The sequence below is a fragment of the Rhineura floridana genome, chromosome 19 (genome assembly GCF_030035675.1).
Source record: "Rhineura floridana isolate rRhiFlo1 chromosome 19, rRhiFlo1.hap2, whole genome shotgun sequence".
Lineage (NCBI taxonomy): Eukaryota > Metazoa > Chordata > Lepidosauria > Squamata > Rhineuridae > Rhineura > Rhineura floridana.
In genome coordinates, this window is record NC_084498.1 from 18,178,293 (window position 1) to 18,195,481 (window position 17,189).

The 17,189-nt window shown below is 41.8% G+C and overlaps 1 protein-coding gene and 1 long non-coding RNA gene across 8 annotated transcripts in view; one reads left to right on the forward strand and one right to left on the reverse strand.

The window, feature by feature from the left end:
• Window positions 1-17,189, reverse strand: part of TANGO2 (transport and golgi organization 2 homolog) — a 120,727-nt gene that overhangs the window by 92,763 nt on the left and 10,775 nt on the right. For 4 of the 7 annotated variants that reach the window (XM_061602334.1, XM_061602336.1, XM_061602335.1 and 1 more), the window contains exon 1: window positions 4,490-4,515. The exons of 2 other annotated variants lie outside the window; for them this stretch is intronic. The gene's annotated coding sequence lies outside the window, so the exon portion shown is untranslated. Of the gene's footprint in view, window positions 1-4,489; window positions 4,558-17,189 lie in introns of those variants that run through there. One more of the 7 variants, XM_061602338.1, reaches the window with a different exon arrangement.
• Window positions 4,033-16,666, forward strand: LOC133373082 (uncharacterized). The gene is made up of 3 exons (XR_009759612.1): window positions 4,033-4,113; window positions 6,855-6,967; window positions 16,066-16,666. It is a non-coding gene; the product is annotated as an uncharacterized LOC133373082 (long non-coding RNA).

Below are 17,189 nucleotides of genomic sequence, written 5' to 3' on the forward strand. Positions count from 1 at the left end.
CACCACTTCTTCCATCTTCAAATTACAACGCTGCTGTTTAGATGCTGGGGCAATGTGAGAGTCCTGGACTGCTACCTTGAGAATATTGCAAGTGCGGCAAGAGCAACTCCTGTTTGGGTTCTTTTGTGTGCATTCCAGAAGGAAGATAGAGTTCGGGTCCTCCAGCTGGCTAGGTTTGCCTACCTTTACCTGTGCAGTTCTCTGCCTAACTTCCTTCTGTTGTAAACTGATATGCTCAGGGAAGCTGACCTGTCCCTCTTTCCTTTGTCTTTGACTGTCTGAGGAGAGAAGAGACATCTTTGTCTTTGCTCTCTCTCCTGAGCCATGAGGGCAACACCCAAGTCTGTATTTCTATAAATAAAGTAGCTTTCTTATTTTACTAAGTCTTAAGTATCAGTGATCTAAATGCAGGGTAAAAGTCTGCTTCTAAAGTAAATACACACACTGGCACACAAGCAGCTCAGACCGCTGAGTATCTCTGCATATTTCCATAACAGAGAAAAGGGATTTGGATGTCACACAAATGAGTAACGACTGCACATTGTAGCATGATATACTGTACAGTATAAACTAAAACAGCATGAACTAACAGTTCAGAAAGGCACTGCTGAATTTCTTTTCTTAAACTTGGCTTCTCTTTTGGAACCTTCAGCACTAACCACTACTGTATAAAGTTTTCAAGCTTCTCTACACAATCTTGGGGGCTAGAACCTTGGATTTTTCAAGGGAACATCAGAATTCCAAGGATCCTAATTAGAATTTGCAAGCCAAACATGCAAATAGTACACAAATAATGCCCACAGTGTATTTAATAACTGCTGGTTTGCCAAGCTGAAAAAGTGTTAATTGTAATACCCCAGCTGGTGAACTACATAATGCATGGAGCATTAAGAAACTATCTTAACAGAATGGCATTCTGCAAAGAGAAAACACAGAGGTCTTGCTTCATTGTTCCCAAATGAAGAACCGTGGTTTCATTATCCTCACGCTTTGGAAGCCAACAAAGAAGCAACGGTGGCTACTGCCCATTGGGAATGGTGGGGTGGAAGGCAGGGAGCCAGAGCCAATGACGGTGGAACCAACTAATGCTGGTTTTGTCCCCACCCTCCTCACTGCTGAGCTGTACAGGAGCAAGACTGAGACTAAGGAGTCGGAAGCCGACAGGCATTGCCATCCTCTAGACTGGATGCAAGTAAGAAGGCCGGCTGAGGGCAGACTGACATTGGTGGGGCAGTGCCCCATTTGCCCTAACAGACCAGCCTCCACTGCAAAGAAGGATCCATGACGAGTCACTTCCCTGCTTCTTCCCGAGCACCCATAAACATGCATGCCCAGCCAGCATCAAAACAAAAGTTGCAACACCAAAGGAAGTTACAGCCTGCTCTGGGGTGAAGCATTGCATGCCACATTTTACAAAGGTTAAAATGAACAGAAATTTCAGGAGAGGTAGCAGTGCTGCAGCAAAAGAAACCAGAGAGTCTTCCGGCACCTTCATGACTAACATAGGCCCCATCTGCACTATACATGTGGAAGGGTATCCTACCACTTTAAACAATCATGGCCTCCCACAAAGAATCCACAGCTTGTTAAGGGTGCTGAGTTTGTTAGGAGACCCCTATTGCCCTCACAATGTGTCTAAAAAGAGGGCAGTTGCTAAGGTCTATTTCTCCCTCAGGTGGCGAACCTGCGCCTGGGTAGTGGGGAGATTGCATGACTTGAGTGTTGCTCAAACTAAATAAAAAAAACCCACATGTAGAAGGACAGCATGTTGAGGAGGCGGCATCCTTTCGCTCTCAACATGCAAGCTTTCTGAGTGCAAGGAGGGTGGAGCGGCATACAATGCTGTGATCCAACATATGCACTGTGGAGTGCTACAGACCAGACGCAGAATGACCACTTCGACCAGAACTAAGGCCCCATCTGCACAATGCATTTAAAGCAGTATCATACAACCTGAAGCACCCATAGCGTCTCCCAAGGGATTGTGGGGACTGTCGTTTGTTAAGGGTGCTGAGGGTTATTAGGAGAAGCTTTTGTGGACTGAACCCACTGAAATCAAGACAGAGGAATTTTAATCACATTACACACGTTAATTAGCTTACCAATGCCAGGCTACCTGTTTGCAAAAGATTCTCTGCCCCACTACAGGTATTAGTACCATCAACTCAGCAATTATCACCCATCAGCTACTGAAAAGGTGCCCACTTAATACATATGTTAAGCACTAATGATCACTGACCCGTTTTTGGCATCTCCTTGCCATCGAACTCCCACCTTATAATTTTCTCCTTTATACACCTGCCAACTTTCACTCCCTGACTCTGATGAAGTGGCCTTGAGTCCACGAAAACACATGCCATAACAAATTTGTTAGTTTTTTCAAAGTAGCCCAAGACTCCTTGATTAAAGTTAGCTGGAGATTCCTGAGGCCTGTACAGAACACTCCCCTCACCCCAATCTCCCACCAAAGGAAGTGGATGTAATAACTTTATGGACAGATGTCAGATAACTATAAGCAGCAAGAGCATTTTGTTGGGAACCCTGCCAGCAAATTAATTGGATTACTCCATCAAAAGAAACTGTTAACAGTTAATGGCTTGCAAAGACTCACGGAGTCTTTACAGGAGACTGCTGTCTCCGCCCGCAGATTAAGATGTGCTACTGAGTGGCGAAGTTTACTTCAGCAAGCAGAAGTTAATTTGATTCCAGCATAAAAGCCAAGCCAGCTGTTTGCATCAAGCTGCTGCTCACCACAAGGTTGAAAAAATAAAAATAAAAGCCGCTTGGTACAAACAATGGATCTCAGAGCTTGAAAAAGGAGCGATACTCTGACTTCCTACATGTTTGCACTGCTGGCAAGCTGGAGTTTGCTTTTCAACTTTTGGGGCGTTGATGCTTTCATTATCACCGACTGTGCCCAATACCTCCAAGACTGAGCCCATCTTGAAACTCTCCAATAGTAGCCTGCATCTTCACCACTTGTTCTTAAGTTGCCTTTTTTGCTGCCCAATCACTATCCTTTCCATTCAGGTCACATCCGCACCACACATTTAAAGCACATTTACTTTATTCATTTAATTTATTCCGTGCCCTTCCTCCTAAAGGAGCCCAGGGCAGCACACATATCAACAAAACAAATTAACAAGAGAAAGAAAAGCATTCTAAAAACAGTTAAAAGCATTCTAAAACACAGTTAGTTAAAAACATTCTTTCATCAGTGACCTTCGGGGTTGTCAGGAACAGTTGTCTTCAGCCATCCAATGCCTGGGTAAAAAGTAAAACATTTAAAGGATGTAGCTTCTCCCAAAGAATCATGGGAACTGTAATTTGATAAGGGTGCTGGGAATAGTACCTCTGAGAGAGGTAAACCACAATCCCCAGGATTCTTTGGGGGAAGCCATGTCCTTTAAACATGCCCTAAGGATGTGCAATATTTGCACCTATTCAGTACTGCCTTCCCTTGCTGTTCGCACACAGACACTGATCCCAGGACAAGCAGGCTGTACCTGAGTGTTCCAGTTCACCTATTATTCCGTATCCTGACTTTTTAGAATAGCCATTATTCAAATATGTCAGCAGAGCATCCAGTGGAAAACAAGCTGCACAGTGTTTGAGGTGCTGGGTTTCTATAACAATGGTCTGGGGTAGAGAAAACAATGGGGAACAGCTGGCACACCAACCAGGGTACAAGAAGCAAGCAACAGAATGGTATGAAGAGGGGATGGAGGGGGGTGGCAAATCACTCTACCCAAAGGCATGATATGTAATTTTATGAGGGTGGTGCACTTGGAAAGAACAAACAGATTCCAAGAGCAATGCTGCACAAAGAGGAGTAACAGACTGCAGAAGAATCCAGAAGGAGTCAATTGAACAAATAGAACATAGAACATAGGAAACTGCCTTATACCATTGGTCCATCAGCTCAGTATTGTCTACAGTGATTGGCAGTGGCCCTCCAGAGATTCAGGCAAGGGTTATCCCCTACTGTACTTGGAGATGCTGGGGACTGAACCGGGAGCCTTCTGCATGCAAAGCAAATGCTCTACCACTGAGCTATGGATGAGCCTCACCCTGGGAAAATCACCATCATGATCATGGTATCTCCCCTGCCAGGTAAGTTTTTTTAGTTCGTAAAGTTGATTGAGTTTTTATAGCAAACACAAAACATCCTGGTATATTATTGTAGAGAAAAAACTGGGGAAGTGGATAGAGGATATAGAAAGAGGATACAGCCCATAATTTTAGCAGTAGTTTCCAACAGATCCAGATCAAGGAGGGGGAAAACATACTTCTGTCGTCTTCCACTATAAGACTTTTGATCTGGCAGTACTGTAACTTTTGAAGCTTCTACCCCAAGAAACAGATGATTTAAGTACTTCAGATATCTAGACAGCAGCCCAACCAAGTTTTAACAGCTAGCAGGGACAGATTTCACCACCTTTTTATGTACCTGAAAATTATTCCAGCCACATATCTCTTTTTAACTTACCAGTTGGGGATTCAAAAACCACAGGTCCTCCGTACAGCCCTCAAGTAGTAACCCAGTCTGTTTGACGCCAAAAAGAGCAAAGTTACAAGAAAGAGGAACTGGATGCCTTCTGACCCAAAAAAATCATGTTTTTTGTTGACTGGGGAAAAAAAGCTGACTAGATGGGGAGGGGGAGGAAACCAGGTCAAAGGCCCAAGCAACATTTTAAACTTATTTTGATGGGTTCCGTTATTTTTACACTCTTATCTAAAGCAATGGGAAAAGTCATAGAAATTTGGATTTTGACAGGCTGATCACTTTCTGGATTAAGTAGATCTCAAGGTAACAATGATCACGGGCAGCCTAATTGCACACTTGCATGTAGAACATGAGGGAAGGACCATGAACTCAGTGGTAGAGCACATGCTTCTTTGCATGCAGAAGATCCCAAGTATCTGAAAGACCACTTCATGCCCCACAGACTGTCTTGGGTATTGAGATCAGCAGTATATCTCTACATATATATATGTAGAGATACTCAGTGGTCTGAGCTGTGTGTGTACCAATTTGTGTATTTACCTTAGAAGCAGAGACCTAAGACTTCGTAAAATAAGAAAAATTACTTTATTTATAAAAATACATAGTAGATAGGAAAGGCATACCTAGTTCTAACTAAGTTGGAGGCGCAATGCCCAGACTTGGGTATTTACCTGGAGGACCCTAACTCTATCTTCCTTCTGGAATACAAACAAATGAACCCAGACAGGAGTTGCCCTTGCCCCACTTCCAACAATTCAGAGCAGACCACACTGAGCTAGATGGACCAACAGTATCTATCTGGCAGCTTCCCATGTTCCTCCAACAACTGCCAGATGGATGCCTCGGCAAAGGCAGCATGAAAGCATTTCAGATCTACTGAGATGCTGCACAGCCTGGTGTTAGGTCCTGCACCATGGTAAGATTCTACACCAAGCAGCCAGCAATGTACCAGATCCCTCAGACATTATGTAGGAGATGGGATGGGCAAGAGGCATGGTGGTGCCACAGCTGCTGTGGAAATCCCTCCCAGTAGGGACTTGCCAGGCTCCCTCTCTTCTCATCTCTTGAGGAATGGTAAAAGGTGTTTTTATTAAACCTTTTTTAACCAGGAAGCCACTGTTTTAATAACGCTCTTAATAATGTTTTCACATTACTATCTCTTGATGTGTTTACCACTGATATTTCACTATGGATGTCTTATCGTTCTCTTTCAGCGATCTGTTCTTTCATTATGTTATTTATTATTGGGTAGGTTTTATTGTAAACCACTATGGTTATTATTTTGATATAAAAAAACTAAACTAGGTCCTAGGTTCACATTACACACACACACAGGGAAATAAAGTCCAGGAATTGCACTGGCTGCCCATTAGCTACCGGGCCAAGTTCAAGGTTCTGGTTTGGGTGTAAGAAGCCCTTTGCTTGGGACCAGGATACCTGAAAGATTATCTTACCCCTTATGTACCCAGTCGATCGCTGCACTCTGCAGGTGAGGGCCTCCTGCAGATGTCATCTTATCAGGAGGTCCGTTCTGCACAACATAGGAAACGGACCTTTAGTGTTGTGGTACCATCCCTTTGGAATTCCCTCCTTTTAAATATTAGACAGACACTATCTCTGTTATCTTTTGGGTGCCTACTGAAGACCTTCCTCTTTCAAAAAGCCTTTTAAGTAGAGACCTTATCCCAGTCGCATCTGTACTGGAATCGCTTTAAGATGCTTTTAAAGATTTGTTTTTATATGTCTTTTGTTTAAGATGTTTTAGAGTTCTTTTAGTTTGCTGCCTTGGGCTCCTTCTAGTAGGAAGGTTGGGATATAAATTTATTAATAATAAAAAGTCACTTTTCCTAATGAAAAGAAGTTTCAGGAAATGAGAAACAGTGGATGGGGTGCTTATTGTCCCCCCAACTTCTTTTCTGCAGAAAACACAGCCATCACATATGCGCATGTAACGTAGTCAGGCCCAGCAGTCCACAAAGGCACTCACTGTGGACTGCTCCCTCCCTATTTCAGTGAGTAAGACTTCTGTCCTCTCACACAAAAGTGATAAGCATGAGACTCTGGCTGTGTACACGCCAAACATTTAAAACACACCCTCAAGAATCCTGGAACTGTATTTTACCACCACTCCAACAGAGCTACAATTCCCAGCAACCTTTACAAATCAGAGTTCCCAAGATTCTTGGGAAGAGGAGAGAGAAATGTGTTTTGAATGTGTGTTTCCTCTGTCAGACTGTTTACTGTTTGCATAATTTGCAGAATCCAAACAAGGTATGGAGACGCAATAAATTGGAAAGTCAGGAATAGGGGATGGCATGGGACCAGTAATCTTATTTTTGCTAATCAGAACCTGCAGGGCCAGAGAAAGTGACTGGAAACACTTGCAGACTGTGACGTGAGGAGGGCTTTCACCATAGAAGCAGCTAAAACTGTGTGTGCGTCTTCTATCTTCTCAACAAGGTATTGAAGAGCTGCGCCATATTTCGGTTTCTGCTCAAGGCAAGCTAGCTGGGCTACCCAGATTATCGCACTTGTTCTGGACAGGGTTTGGATGCAAACACACCCTCCTGCATGCACAATGTGTTGTTCCACTCTTTAGAGAAGGGGTAACCAATTTGGTGCATTCCAGATGTTGCTGGGCTCCAACTCTCATCAGCCTCAGCCAGGACGGCCAATGGGCAGGGACAAAGGACATTACAGTCCAACACTACCTGGAGATCACTCTGTTGGCTATTCAGCTCTAAAGCATTGTATGAAAAAAGGGGAAATCCAAGGCAACAACCCTACTTACACAAAAGGTTGAGCATCCTAATAGCACTGCACAAACTGTTGTGCAACCATTTACAAAGCAGCCATTTTCCTTCCGCTCATGGTTCTGTGGATCCAGCCTATGGTTACACTTATAAACCTGTGGTTTTCAAACTTTGGTGTGCGATGAAAAGGCCACCATTACTGATCTTTCTTTGTAATATACAGCCCCCGAGGAGCAATCACAGTCTCTGGTACAAAGAATTTGATGCAAAGCAAAGGCTAGGCTAGACATTCACATGGTGGTGGCTGGGGCCCATTCTGACTGGTGGGGCAGATGGAAGAGAGCCCAACAGTAGGTGGAGCCAGAGCCAATGACAGGCAGAGACAACTAAGTCTAGTTTTGCCCCATCCTCCTCTCTGCTGAATTCTACAAGGGCAACACTGAGACTAAGGAGGAGGAAGCCGACAGCCAGTGCTCCGGACTGGTTCTAAGTAGGAAATGAGGTGCTTCAGGACAGACTGAGGTTGATGGCCCAGTGTCCCAGTTGCCCTAATGAACCATCCTCACTGCATTCACAATAGCTCGCACTTACAAGCGCAAGAGTCCCAGGCCAGACTGATCTTAATAGGCAGCACTTGCCTTGCAGCACTAAAATAATGGATGGAATTCTACGTGGGACAAAATTGCACCTCATCAAGTCTAAGACATTACACATTTTACTGCTTGTCTTCTTTAAGAATTCATGCTGCTTTATGCAAACATACATTTTTCATAAGGCTACCATTGCAACACTCACAAAGGAAGAAAAGGAAGAGTATTTTCTCAACACCCAGAATTTGTGGCGAAGTACCTTTTGTTAGCTAATAGCCTCAGTACATGCCTTTAATGTGCCTTGAACAGTGAGACTGCTAGGAGTCAAAGACTTAATGTTTAACCAATTAGCATATTTGCAGACTTCATCATCATTGCAGGTAGATAAAAAATTTAAAAACCAAGATACAGAAAAGCACTCAGAGCAAAAATAGGTAGACAAGGAGGGAATGTAGACAGTCTACATATTTAAATGTGAATTTTAATACTTTAATACAGTTTACATGCATTTATCTGTAGGGATGGGCAAATCTGTCAAGTTTAGATTGTGTCAGCTTCTCATTTTCCCTCTGAAATACTTTGAACTACCTCTTATGCAGCCATGCACAGATTCAAGGGTTCTTCACTTTTCCCTTAAGCCTAGAGCTGTAGCAACTAACCTAGGCTTGTGCCGTTGCCCCAGCAGTATATCTAAACAGGTGGACCTAAAGAGGAACCTCCCACCAGAGACTTATCTCAGGTCTAGGGATAAATCAGGGTAAAAATGTTCGGAGTTCCACAGCAGAAGGATTTTTTTTTTATTGACTACACATTTCTATATAAGTAAATATGAGCATTCATAATGGCCATAACCAGTACAGTAGGGCCTCGCTTTACAGCGATTCGCTAATACAGCGGTCTCAATTAGATGCAATTAGACTAAAGCCCCATTCATACAGCGCTTGTTTCACTTTTATGGCGGTTTTCGGGCATCGTGCGCCATTCTATAAAATGAGTTCCGTTTTACAGCAGGGGTCCGGAACGTAACCCACCATATGAGTGGTGCCCTACTGTAAATTAATAAATCAGGATGAATAATACAACACAAAACCAAAGGTTATTAAGTAATACAATATATGATTTAAGAATATCACATAATATGCTTACACAGTCTAGATATCTTAACACAGATAAAAAAGGATGACAATTTAAATCTCACCCTTGCAGGCTCAGATAAGCCTCTGAATAACACTCAGCAATTAGGCAAACTGGCAGCAGCATATGACCAGTCCATGAGGACTGATAAAAAAACCTGATCTCTCATAGTCTCTCATCTAGATCATCCAATCTGGAATTGCATCACCTTTCCGTTTTCACAGACAATCTCAGACATTCTCACAGATCACTATCAATTCTTAGGTAAGGTTAAGTCTGGATATCCAGAGAATCCTAATAAGGTATTTTCCCGGTATTTACAATCAGGCTTAGACTTGTTGATTTAAGAGCTACAATCTGGCAGCACGCCCAGACTTCTTGGAGGGGGAGAATGGGTAAAGGAACATTTGTCTTTTCAAAGTACATTTTATTTCACCTCTGAAAGGGGCAAAACACTCTTAACTATATAGCCAATATATATATTATTTAAAGGAGCCTACTACACTTCTCTTAAATTCAGTTCTCCACATTTCCACATCAGTTTGTAAATTGTTTTTTAAACAGTTCTCATGAAAATTCATCAGCATTTTAGCACAAATTTCTCTGAATATATATGTTTAGATGCAATTTTGCATAATATACACATTTTTGCAAAGGCATTTGCCCTAACATATTGCATTTACTTTACTAATACACACATTTTTATGCACACTTTATTCAAGCATTTCTTGCACACAAACTAAGAATTTCAAAAGATGGTTGTTTCTCAGTAGTGTTTTGGAAAAGTGCACAGCAGATAGGTTTGCCTTTAAATGCCAACTGGATCAAACTTTTCCACCATCCCTAGTTAAGTGTGCATCACATTTAGGCACAGTAACACACAAATACTGGTGAGCAGGATGGAGGCATATCAAACTACTGCCACACAATGTGTGCAATATCTCAGGCCTTGATACCCTTCAACCAACTAGCCTTTGATCAATTAGCTAAAGCCTTTTTTGTGTGTGTCTTGAAATCCATACCAAGACAGACTGATAATCTCTAATACTATTTGGAGAACTTGTGGTCTTCTTGATATTGTTGGACTATGACACTCATCAGCCCCAGGCAGCATGGCCAATGGTCAGGGATGATGGGAGTTATGGTCCAGCAGCAACTGGAGGGTCAAAGGTTCACCAGCCCTGCACTATTAGTTTTCAGGAGGCAACATTCTAAACATTACTTCCTTTAAATTAGATTTGGAAGGGCATCATTTAAACTCACCTTTGCAAGCCACTGCAATTCGTTAAAGATTACTACAAACCTCTAAAGTCATTATTAATGAAGCTCCCTCCACAGCAGTAGCTACAGAGACCAGACAAGAATGAGATATAAATCATAAAATGATGGGTACATTAAGGCTGACATTTCCAATATTTTGCCTGTCTCACATCGCTGCTTCTCGTTATCACCCTTTGCTCCATATTTTATTTATTCTATGTGATTAACTTTATATGGATCTGTTAAAAACATGACAGCTTAACATTGTTATAATAATTGAAATCTATTTCGGCACCTTGATTTGCCAGTTTGTTGTTCAACAACAACAAAAATAGTCACTTAGCGGCCTTTGAATAGAAAAGTGCATTGGTAAGCTTATGTAAAACAAGGAACAAGACAGCATTTGGTTTTTAAGCCATAAGCAAGGAAATGAAAGAGGGAAATGTATACAACTGCATTTTTACTTACATGATCAAAGTGAGGCAACAAAATATTATTTTTTTAATATTTCACTCACTGAACCACCTAAAATGAGTATTTGAAACACATGGAACTTTTTCACTCTCCAAGTGGGGAACCTTTGGCCCTCCAGATGTTGCTCAGTCACAACTTCCATTATCCCTGGCTATTGGCCATGCTAGCTGGGGCTGATGGGAGTTGGAGTCCCTGCCAAGCAAAACTATATTTTACCAATTTCCAGCGTGCAATGGGAGAAACTATCACCAGTGCATTGCTCGTTTCTAGAAATATTGCACTTTAGTCCTTGCCATTTTAAAAGTTATTTTAACCAATATATGTCTCGTGTTTTATTGCTTTTCTAATTTTGTTATTTTTTGGACATTTGAGTTCATGGAGATAAGACAGAAATGTTTTAACTTAGTTCTTAGCATCTGCATCAAATTACAATCACCGGATTTTGCAAGGGTGTGTGCATCAAACCTTCAACTCTCTCTCTTCACTTTTCATCTTTCTACTTATATTTAAATAATAACAGCAGCATGTCAAAGTGCCACTGGTGTAGCTCATTAGCTGAAGCCCAAAGGGTTAGGACACAAACGTTCCCATGAGGTTAACTGCATCCCAGATCAAACCAGCCCACATCTTTTTCACACAGAAATGGGTATGCGAGAAGGCCCGCATAGCTTGTAGTGAGCATATTAACTAACAATTTCTGCTCATGATGGGGCAGTTCATGCATGGCACCAGTTTTCAGTATGCACATAATCTAGGGAAAAAGCAACCAAGGCTTACTTTTCCCAGTGAGCAATTGGTCCGTAAACTGTACTCAGACATTGTATGCTATATTGCAGAGTCACACACACAAATCACACAGCTTTTCTGTCAGCTACTTTATGCTTGGTATTCATTTACAACTTCCCTCTTTGCATTCCTCTCTGGATCCCCTGTAGGTCATGTATCCCCTTTTGCACAATCACATTAATTATGCCCAACAGTGCTTGGCTAGAACCCAATGGCTTGTAAAGAGCACAAAGGATCCAAGCTGGATTTACACCACACTTTTATTTGAAGACACACAAAGATAAGACAATGCCACATTGACACTAAAAAAAAAAAGGTGTATGAGAACTGCCTGTGTCATAGTGATAAAAGAGTATTAATGGAGTAAGCTGCACAGGGGACATATGGAATCTCTGTTAAGTAATCTGGTCTAGCTTGGGCGTCTGTTATTTTATGCACACATGTACACAACTTCAGGATGAAGCACTATCTAATATTTATGGTGGCTTAGAACACAGTTTAAAAGGATATGGTGACAACAGCCAATGTGAGCGACCTCATTTGCAGCGAATGCATTGTTATGATGGGGTTTCTGCTTTTAATTTTACACTAGGAACAGGGGAAGTTCCTAATACCACAAAGCTCACATGCTGATGCATGCAGGTCTGCCTGACATAAACTGGGATCAAAGGAGCCCAGGAAGAGAAAAATATAGCAACAGTGAAATCGGTGGGATCAAAAGTCAGGCTAAGACATTTCCAGGTCGCTGGAGGTTGATGGGGTGGGAGGGGCAGCGATGTATACAGGGGCACAAAAATAAAAAGAGATGGAAGAGAGACATACATTGAAGGAGATGTAAAGGTGGCAGCAGCTGTGGGTCTTGGCAACACTTCTGATCCCCTTTGCCAGCCCAAAAACTGGTTTCCAAAGTGGTTCACCGCAATTTAAAGCCGATACACGTAAACAAGGGAAACGCTGCTCAGGAAGAGGGGTTTTTTGGCTGGGTGCCAGCATGACGGAAGGGTGCCATAGCATCAACGGGGAGAGTGCTCTTGCTCTCAGGTCCGGCTTGCAGGATTCCCATAGATATTTGGCAAGTCACTGTAAGAACAGGACGCTGGACTAGGTAGGCCTCTGGCCTGATCCAGCAGGCTTTTCCTATGTTCTTAAGACAACAATAATGGCTGATGGGCATGACAGCTTTGTTATCCCAAGCATACCACAATTTTTAAATCACCCCATATTTGTTTTTCTTGCATGTGGGCATAAACATTACAGGCATGAAGCTAGGGATCGGGAATCTAATGGTCTCCCAGGTCACTGCGGGACTGTAACTCCCATTATCCCACCAAACTATCATGCTGGCTGGGGCTGATGAGAGGTGGGAGTCTAACAGCCTATGGATGTGCAGCATTTCCTCATCCTTGAAGTAACATCTAATCACAAAGCATAGTATGGCTACAACTATTAGGAATGATCAGGATATGGCGGCAGCAGTATGTGATGTGGCAGTGTATGTGCAGTTGCACTGACCCCCACCACCAACCTGGTGCTTCCTCCGCCCTCACCTCCACCCTGCCTTGCTGCATCCTGGCCCTGGCTGGCAAGCAGCACCACTCCACCTCCTGTGTGGTTTGGGCCTTTAGGATATTGGTCTTCAGCCGGCGGGCCATGACCCTCAACTGCATAACGCTACCAGCTAAGGACTCCAAGTTTTTTGGTTGCTTTGTCATTTTTAAAAGAGAAGGTGAAAAAGGGAGGGACCACAGCCTATTGGTAGACCACCTGCTTTGCATGCACAAACCCTAGGTTCAGTCCTTGGCATCTCCAGTTAAAAGCATCAGATAGCAGGCAATTGGAAAGCCACTGCCCAGCGAAAAGAACAGGTGTAGGGAATCTTTGGCCCTTCAGCAAGCATCACCAATGGCCAGGGATGATGGAAGTTATAGTTCAGCAATGCCTGGAGGGCCAATGGTTCCCCACACCTAGAGTAGACAATACTGAGATATAAGGGCAAATAGTCTGTTCTAAGGCAGCTCCCTACATTCCTTAAAGAGCCTGTAGGAAATAGACATTTATTAAAAATAAAATAAAAATGAAACTCTAGCGGGATTGAAGATTGGCCCTATGTTTCATAAGGCTGAAGTCTACTAATTTAAATTATTGTAATGCTACTACTGGGAATGCCCAGAGCTTGGAAAAGTTACTTTTTTGAACTACAACTCCCATCAGCCCCAGCCAGCATGGCCACTGGATTGGGCTGATGGGAGTTGTAGTTCAAAAAAGTAACTTTTCCAAGCTCTGGGAATGCCAGTATGGTACAGTGGTTACAGTGTCAGACGGGCACCTGGGAGACCAGGGTTTAAATCCCCACTCAGCCATGAAACTCACGGGGTGATCTTGGATCTGTCACATCTCGCAGCCTAACCTACCTCACAGGGTTGTTGTGAGGATAAAATGAGGAAGGGGGACCCATGTATACTTCCCTGAGCTCCTTGGAAGAAAGATGGGATACAGCTGTAATAATAAATAAAATCCAGCTACCTACAATTACCATTGACAACTTGCTCCACTTACATTTTAGTATATGACATAACATTTCAATTTTCATTGTTTAGTTAAAACTATAAGATTTTTTAAAAAGTTTCCAGTCTTCCAAAAACACACAAATGGATATTTTAACAACAAAACTCAAGTTTTTGCACAGTACTCATAGCTGAGGAGTGACTACATATGTTTACTGAGTGATATAAATATTTCACAATGGGGTGGGAAATGTTTAAGAGCAGTTGTATTATGCAATGGAAGGAACAGATGGCCAAAAGCAACATTATGCTCGAGAATTTTAAAGAGTCATAGCAGAAATCATGGGTATTCATGACAGTTACCAGGTAAAACACTGATCAATTCTCTAAGCTATTACCCAACGGCATTAATTTTTTGTTTCCCCCCCTTTTGCTTTTCTAGTGAAAAAGAAAACCATTTATTTAGCCCTAAAGACGTGTAACAATTCATTTATAATCCCAAATCCAGTCACATCTATAAAGTACTGAAGCTTGTTTAGTTATACAGCTTGGAAATAAATTAAACTTCGAGATATATTGAATTTTTAACGTGCATTTGATTCACAAAGCTTGCTTGTTTTTTTAAGGGCACACAACACACACATTTACACTTAGGCTTATGCAAACCACTAAAATCCTAATCTGATTTTCAATACTATCTGAGAAACACCTTGTTGCAGCTTGAGTCCAGTTATAGAAAAGTGCTATGTAAGGGTGCTACTCAGTGCTAGTCCTACTCAGAGTTGACCCATTGAAGTTAATAGACATGACTAATGTAGGTTCATTAATTTCAATGGCTCAACTCTGAGTAGAACTCAGTTGAATGCAACTCCAAGCCTCAAGGGGTTGTATCCAACTAAGTTTTACTCAGAGTAGACCCATTTAAATGAATGGCCCTTATTTGGTCATTCTCATTCATTTCAGTGGATCTACTCTGAGTAACAAGGAAGCTGCCTTATACAGAGGCAGGCAATCGGTCCATGCAGCTCAGCGTCATTTGAACTAACTGGCAGTGGCTCTCCAAGATTTCAGGTGGGGTTCTCTTCCAGCCCTACCTGGAGATGCTGAGGATTGAATGTGGGACCTTCTGCATGCAAGCAGATGCTCTAACACTGAACTAAGGCCTTAGCCTACTGCTCTTTCTTTCTTTGTTTAACAATGCCCCCTTTCATTTCAACTGAGATTAAAAGATGCCTCTGATGGGCTACGCTCTTTATGCACTTCATTAGGAACCACTCAGGAGCCACTTTGGCAATCAAGTGGAATATAAATATTGATTTTATTGCTTATTGACCAGTCTGGCCATACGCATACATACAATTAATATAAACATCACAAAACAATAAACAGAAAGAATATAAAATACATTTACATAATAGAAACTGATTACAAACATTATCTCAAAATTAATATTGGATGCTGCTTTCTACCGAGTCAGACCTTTGGCCCCTCTAGCTTAGTATTGTCTACACTGACTAGCAGCGGCTCTCCAGAATTTCAGGCAGGGTTCTCTCCCAACTCTATCTGGAGATGTGGAGGATTGAACCTGGTACTTTCCGCATGCAAGGCATGTGCTCTACCACTGACCTACAGCCCTTCCCAAAACCAACAAGCCAGACTGAGAACGTACAAAGTTGTCTTATGCTTGGTCAGCCTATTATGATTATTATTAGTCCATCTAGCCTGATGTCATTAATTCTGACTGGCAGGAGCTGCCTGGGGTCTCAGATTGCACTGTCCTTTTTAAAGCCTACAAATAACCATTTCTGCAGCGCTCAGAGAAGGTAACAAGTATCTTACAATCATTAATAGTAAAACAAATATTACATCTCATCAGTACATAATATAAAGCCACGTTAACAAAAAATTGTAACAGTGGTTCCCAAATGCCCCCCCCCACGGGACCATTTGAAAATGGTTGAAGATCTCTGTGGACCACTACCTGATTTTTCTGCCTACTGTAGCAACTGTAATATGCTGTGCTAGATCCTATATAATTTTTAATTGCATTTTTACAGACAAGCTGCTGGACACCTGGATGAAGTTCACGGTCCATCATCTGGGAACCTGCTATAACATCTACAACAACGGAAGAGACTTTCCTACTTTATTCTTCTTTAATACTCACCCTGTTTTGCTCATAATGTCCAGGTTAGTTTACTTATCCCAGCTGCACCCCATAATTTAATAAGCCATGTCCTTAATTTAGGCATCTGAGAGCTCCTTCAGTAAGTATTAATCTTGCTGTTATAGTAAGGTAAAATATAATCCCTTCTTTTGTTTTATCTACGGTCCCTTCTAATATTTAAAATATGAAATACTTTCAGGTATAAAATATGAAATACTTTCAGGTATAAATCACTTTCTTCCATAACATTATGGCGTTCAATATTTGCCTCCAGAATCCTCCAGCATAGCCACTAAACAACCAGCAATGGACAAAGTCCCTTCTTTTTCTTCTACATTTCCAGAACACATCAGAGGTTTTCAATCTGCTTTGGTATTATAATTGGGTTTTGACACCATGGCAATATCATTTTAAAACTATTTCCCTGTAACATGGAAGTCACTGTATGTATTTACCTCTTAGCAACATTACAATGACATGTATCATTATTACCAATTCAAGATTCTACTGATGACTTATAAAGCCCTTTGCAACCTGAGACCTAAATAAAGTATTGTCTCTCCTATATCAGTCTGCCTGTCTGCAATTATTGTCTTTGCGTTCCATAACCTGGTAAAATTTGCCATGCCATGCCATGCCAGGAGGATTTCTCTGGCCCCCCAGTTATAGAATGCCCTTCCCTCCAAGGTATGTATGCTTGCTTGCTGATGCCAACTGAAAACTGGTTCATTCAGGTATTTGCAGAATGTCATCGTCTAAACTGGGTGCTAAGATATAGTTGGCTGTGTTCTATAGGCTGTTAATCAGTTGAATTGTTTTATCTGCCCTCTTTTTTTAACAACAATATTTATTAATGTTAGTTATGGTTTTAAATTACTGATTGCATCCCTCCCTAGAACCCCTTATAATGAAAGGCAAGCTAGAAATAGTTAATAAAAATATTACTCCCATTTCATATAAAAGGACCTAATAGTAACAAGCTCTACTTGCCCAAGAATACACAAAAGCCAGCGA